Source organism: Ovis aries, chromosome 10 (genome assembly GCF_016772045.2).
Source record: "Ovis aries strain OAR_USU_Benz2616 breed Rambouillet chromosome 10, ARS-UI_Ramb_v3.0, whole genome shotgun sequence".
In the NCBI taxonomy this organism is placed as follows: Eukaryota; Metazoa; Chordata; class Mammalia; order Artiodactyla; family Bovidae; genus Ovis; species Ovis aries.
In genome coordinates, this window is record NC_056063.1 from 16835950 (window position 1) to 16842793 (window position 6844).

A 6844-nucleotide genomic window follows, 5' to 3' on the forward strand; every position below is an offset into this window, starting at 1 on the left:
GAAAGAAGGTTTGCTTAACCACAAAACCTGGCAGACTTGCTTAGCAACCAAACTGTGCAACAGAAGCACGAGGCATGCCCCAAAACAATAAAATAATGGTGGCATGAGCCCCACATCCTGCCCAGTGAGCTCAGTAAGTTAACGATCCCTAGACAGGCTCTCGGCACACGTATAAAAATGATACTTTATGGGAAGGTGACATTTTAAAGTGAGAGAAGATATACCTCCAGTAGACCTTCAGCCTCCATTTACGCTCATTTTAAGACGTTAGCAATATGCTAAATGACAGACCCACCAGGTTCATGACTGTTCTGAGGCTGAGTATAAAACGCCAAAAAGTGGGTGGTGAACCAATTCCTGGAAACCACCGCCCCTCCCCTCTAGTGATTGGGATAATCCTCCCACTCATTAGCCTATGAAATTACCCAGTCCATAAAGGCTAACCATGCCAGGGACTTCCCTGGCGGTCCAGTGGTTAAGAATCCACCTGCCAGTGCAGGGGACATGGGTTCGATCCCTGGTCCGGGAGGATCTCCTATGTCGCGGGTGGGTCACTAAGCCTGTGTGTCACAACCCCTGAGCCCCTTGGGCTCTGTAGCCCAAGTGCGGCAACTACCAAAGCCTTCGTATCTGGAGCCTGTGGTCTGCAATAAGGGAGGCCACTGCCGTGAGAGACCCGTGCAGCCAAAAATAAATTAATAAACAAAAACTTTGAAAATTAACCACACCATATTTCAGGATTTTCTCTTTCGCCTTCTGAAATGGTCCACACTCTGTGGAGTATTTCTCTCTAAATAAAGTCACTTTCTTTCACTTTGTCTCCAAAGCAAGAGCCTCAGATTCACTGGGAACACTCTGACAGTCTCTTTTTTTTTTTTTTTTTATTATATCTTGGTGATGGCAACATCTAAGTACAGTCATCCAAATTAATGACAGTGCTGTTGGCTTGTGTCATGGAGCCACAAGATTCTCATCTCTAGTGATAGCCCAATAGGTTCTAAATGTTACAGGAAGGATAAAGGAATTATGTACCATGACTAGAGCAGCTGACCACCTTGCTTTCATACCCTGAAATTAAATTTTGCTGCCTATATTTTGAGCCCAGGACTACAAGCTGGCATAAAAAACTTCTACTCTGTGTATAGTGTTTTCCGCAGTTGAAAAAAATTCCTTTCAAGCATATATGTTCCTTTAATAGCCATAGATTATTCATGTTTTTTTGTTTGTTTGACTTCCCTGGTGGCTCAGACGGTAAAAGCGTCTGCCTACAATGCAGAAGACCCGGGTTCAATCCCTGGGTGGGGAAGATCCCCTGGAGAAGGAAATGGCAACCCACTCCAGTACTCTTGCCTGGAAAATCCCATGGATGGAGAAGCCTGGTAGGGGTCGCAAAGAGTCGGACATGACTGAGTGACTTCACTTCACTATTAACTCTTTTAAAAAATAAGATAGCGCTTGAGACTCCCCTGGTGCTCCCATGGCTAAGATTCTGTGCTCCCAATGCAAGGGGCCTGGGTTCGATTTCTGGTCAAGGAACTAGGTCCCATGTGTTGCTGCTAAAGATCCCACATCCACAACTAAGACCTGGCACAGCCAAATAGATGAGTAAATAAATAAATATTTTTTAAAACGACTGTGCTTAAAGTATAAAATTGAAATAATATAAGTGTGTGTATGTTTAGTCGCTCAGTCACGTCCTACTCTTTGCAACCCCGTGGACTGTAGCCTGCCAGGCTCCTCTGTTCATGGGATTTCCCAGGCAAGAATGCTGGAGCGGGTTGCCATTTTCTTCTCCGGGGAGTCTTCCCAGCCCAAGGACTGAACCTGGGTCTCTTGTATTGCAGGCAGTTTCCTTGCTGTCTGAACTACCAAGGATAATAGTTATGTTAAACAACAGTGACTATCAGTCCTGAGGCCTTAGGACTCAGTAGGTACCAGGAATGTTATAAAAGCATTTAACAGACAGTGTGGCGGGACACTGATCAATGAGAACTGATATTGTCCTTAATCCTGCCCTAGGATAGCTGAGGTCTGTTGCCGTGTGGGGCACTGACCTGTAGTTACTGGGTCCTGAGGAAGTCTGAGGAATCTAAGGGGGAGGGTGTCTGTGGCGGGGAGCACGTGCGCAGGGAAGGCATCTGCTGATGGGTAAGGAGGTGAGCCATGTTTGAATACTGATCCGATGCACCAAGTACACCGGCTGAATATCAGAACTGCCATGCCCTGTGCCCACCACGGCTCTGCGAGGGAAGATCCTACGTTTATATCCCTTTTACACAGAAGGAAATGAGACCACAGGGTTTAAAGATCTTGCCCAAGGTCACACACTGAGTACAAGGAAATAATTAATTTTTAAACAGTTAATAGATTTTGAAGGGAGCAGGTTTAGGTTGACAGAAGAGTTGAGTGAAAGGTACAGCGAGTTCGCACATCCTGCCTCACCTGTGCACCTTCAGTTTATCCCTTAACATCTTGCGTTAGTGTAGTACATGCGAAATTTGATGAGCTGATATTGACACATGATTATCACCTGAAGTCCATAGTTCGCATTATAGTTCACTCTGTTGTTTTTTTAACTTTTTCTTTTATATTATAGTCCATTAACAATGTTGTGACAGTTTCAGGTGGACAGCAAAGGGACTAGACCAGACATATACCTGTATCTATTCTATTCTCCCCAAATTCCCCTTAGAGTTCACTCTTGGTGTGTACATCCTATGAGTTTTGAAAAATGTATAATGATCTGAATCCAGCATTAAAATAACACATAGCAGAGTTTCAACGCCGTTAAAATCCTCTGTACTCCTACTGATCCCTTCCTCCCTTTTCACAACCCCTGGAAACCACTGATCTTTTAATTATCTCCATATTTTTGCCTTTTCCAGAATGTCATATAACTGGAATTATACTGCATGTTACCTTTTCAGATTGGTTTCTTTCACTTACCAATATGCGTTTAAGCTTCCTCTGTGACTTTCTGTGGCTTGATCGCTCATTTCTTTTCATCACTGATTCAATATCCCATTGTGTGGCTATACCTCCATTTATTTTTCAGCTGAAGGACACCTTAGTAGTTTCCAAGTTTTGACAGTTATGAGCAGAGCTGCCACCTACATTCCTGTGAAGCTTTTTGTGTGGACATAACTTTTCAACTCATTTGGCTGAATACTAATGAGCATGATTGCTCTATCATATGTAAGAGTGTGTTTAGTTTTACAAAACTGCCAAACTGTCTTCCAAAGGACTATATAGTTTTCTACTCCCATCAGCAGGTAATGAGAAATAACTAAGCTTTTTTGTGATTTACAGAGCACTGTTACCTCTCTTTCTGGATCCCAGAAAGACACATTTCTTCAACAGTAAAGCCATATTATCTCTTTGGTATGCTATGGACTTTTCTGTGTAATTATTACTGCCAAATAAAGGCAGTAATACTAAAGGCACTTTTTCAGAACTGTTTGGTGAATGGCATTCATTTCTTTATATGTTTACTTTATTTAACCCTAACAACAACTCTGAAAGGTAGGGATTGTCATCCCCCATTTTACTGAAAAGGAAACTAAGACTCAGAGGAGTCGAGTATATTGCTCAAAATAACAAAGGAATTCAAACCCAGGCCTGCCTATTGCCATGTCCTGGGTTCCTTATGCTCTACAGTGTTACAGCCCTTCAGTGTAAACTGGCAGGAAAAATTGTGAAAGACTTAGAAGGAATTTAAAAAAAAAGAAAAAGATTACTGAATGTTCTGTCCAGTGCATTTTTTCTGAGTTATCTCCCCTTGTTTTCTGCCTCAGAGCTATTTTACAACTCTGTAAATTGTAGGAAACCAGTAATAATGAAAAGGATTCTTGTCCACAGAATTGCAAATCAGTTGTATCTGGTGGAGGGCAATTGACAATTGCCCTGTGGATAGGCTACTTTTCTACTTGTACGTTCACTTCGGCATTCCTTATCTGTATCTATATATGTGCATCAATTTTTAGAATATTTATTCATTTATTTTATTTGGCTATGCTGGATCTAATTTGCAGCATATGGGATCTTTAGCTATGCCATGCGAACTCTTAGTTGAGTGGCATGCCTCTTAGTTGAGGCCTGTGGGATCTAGTTCCCTAACCAGGGTTCAAACCTCAGCCTCCTGAATTGGAAGCAGAGTCTTAGCCCCTGGACCTTCAGGGAGGTCCCTAATTTGAATTCTCTTCTGAAGCAGCTGAAATATGATTCATTAATGAGTTAAATTCCTTGATGTGTTTATTTTATGTACGGATGACACTCATGATTTTACCCATAAAAGTTATTTTAACAGAATTTATTTTGTGTACATGCATCAATATAATCAGAAACAATGTCAGCGTTATTTCACTATCATGGTTCCTTCTTCATAACTTAGGTGCCCACAACATTAACATATCAAGTCATATGAAAATTCTGGACTTTCCTTAAACTCACTCAGCTGGCTAGCTTTTGAGATTGATGTTGAGATGGTCTTTCCCTCAGTTTCTTCTGCAGTGCTAACATTGCATCCTCTCTTATTTCCTTCTGAAATGGATTTTGTTTTCTGCAACATTAAGATTCCTTGCTTACTGCTTCCAGAGAAACAACACAGTATTTAAAGGGGGAAGATTCAGTGATTCCCCAGTGGTCCAGTGGCTAAGACTCTGTGTTCCAGTTCAGGGGGCCAGAGTTTAATCCCTGGCCTGGGAACTAGATCCCACATGTCACAGCTCAATAGCCCATATGCTGCAAGTAAGACCTGGCACAGCCAAATAGATAAATAAATATTCAAAAAAGTAAATAGAAGGGAAAGATCCAATAATAGTCCAATTACAATGAATCTTAGAATTAAATTTTCCTGCAATACTTCATACTCTTCATTGTATGACAGAATATTAAGTGTTTCCTGGCTTATTCAAGATACTAGTTTCTCCTTCTGCCAGCCTTAGGCTGCTCATAGTCCTGAGGACTCTTCAGTCATGTTGCTTCGGTCATGTCCAACTCTTTGCGACACCATGGACTGCAGCCAAGTGGGCTCCTCTGTCTGTGGGATTTTCCAGGCAAGAATACTGGAGTGGGTTGCCATTTCCTCAGGCCTCTCATTAGCCATTCCTAATTTTACCCTACTCTGTTCACTGCAGCTCTATTTACAATAGCCAGGAATTGGAAGCAATCCACAGATGAATGGATAAAGAAGCTGTGGTACATATACATACATGTAATGGAATATCACTCAGCCATAAAAAGGAATGAATCTGAGTCACTTCTAGTGAGGTGGATGAACCTAGAGCCTGTTGCACAGAGTGAAGAGGAAAACAAATATCGTATATTAATGCATATATAGGGAATTCAGAAAAATGGTACTGATGAACCTATCTGCAGGGCAGGAATAAAGATGCAGACATAGAGAACGGACTTGTGCACACAGTGGAGAAAAAAAGAGGGTGGGATGAATTGAGAGAGTGGCACTGAAATATATACATTACCACATGTCAGATAGCCAGTGGGAAATTGCTGTGTAACAAAGGGAGCGCAACTGGATGATCTGTGACAACCCGCAGGGGTGGGACGGGGTGGGTGGCGGGAGGGAGGATCAAGAGGGAAGGGACATATGCATGCTTACGGCTGATTCATCTTGTTGCATGGCAGAAACCAAAATAACATTGTAAAACAATTATCTTCCAGTTTAAAAAAAGTCAAATAGAACTAAAAAAAAAGAGAAATGTGTCTTTTTCTAGATAAGTAGTACTATCAAAATACTTTTGGTAGTATAGAAACTTGAAATAATTGATTAAACTATACTCTTGAGAATAATGACATTTTAGAGAAAAAAGATCTTAGGTATGAATTGTGCAATCCCTTCATTTGACACAGTAGACACTGAATTCCAGAGAAACTGAATGACTTGGTCACAGTGACACAGCTCACTGTGGGCTTTGCTAGGAAGAGGGCTGCCCCCTCATTTTCAGTTCAGTTCTCTTTCCATGACACACAGCATTTCAATAACCTTGGCCTTCAAGAACTCTGGTTAGTTCAGTAGCTAATAACATATAACACACATTATTTTCCTGAACTTCTCTGATCTTCTGAAATCATGCAATTTAAAAAAGCTTATTGTTTTAGGTACTTGAAGGAAAAATCAAGGGCAAGGTCAATGGCAACAAATTTGCATTTCAATGACAACTTGCAAAAATAAATTTTAAGTGAACACCAGATTTTCACTGTTGTTCTCACTAACTGGACTAGATCTTATGACTGTCACTCGTTTCACCTTCCTCCATGTTATGAAGGCCTTCTGGATTTTTCCTGGGCTTGCTGAAGTTAAACCAGGTTGGCCAATGGATACTGACCACATATTTGTTTGCCTACTGAAGTCAACAGTTCAAGAAAATGGCCCATTATGAAGAGTCTTGCATTTAATACCGCTCATTTGCATTCAAATAATTATTTAGTTGAAAAGGAAGCTTGGGCCGGGGGAAGTGAAGGAAAGCCAGGCTTTATTTTTCTGAAAACCTTAAGCCTAGAGGATTTCTTGGATTTTCAAGAATGATAAAAGGAAACGGGTAAGACTTAATGCAGTCATCTGGACCCAAATGGTTCTGTTCTACTGGAAGAGGCACGTGTAATTAGAAACAGCCAATGGAGGACAGCATAGCCTAATGAAGGACCTGGAAGAAGTGTGTTTCTCCCCTATCCGATCACGAGGCTGCCATAAACCTGTACTTTTCGATCCCCCTATTCTGTTTACACATAGAAGCACCAGTCACACAAGGTAACCAACACACTTAACAGTTTCCCATCTGATGAAGTATGAAGACAGAAAGTACCTGCTTCTGTTACAGATACCTAG

At 41.4% G+C, this 6844-nt stretch overlaps 1 non-coding gene across 1 annotated transcript; it reads left to right on the plus strand.

Moving 5' to 3' along the window:
- The first annotated feature begins 1233 nt into the window (after positions 1–1233).
- TRNAC-ACA (transfer RNA cysteine (anticodon ACA)) lies at positions 1234–1306 on the plus strand. The gene has a single exon. It is a non-coding gene; the product is annotated as a tRNA-Cys (tRNA).
- Positions 1307–6844: the final 5538 nt, after the last annotated feature.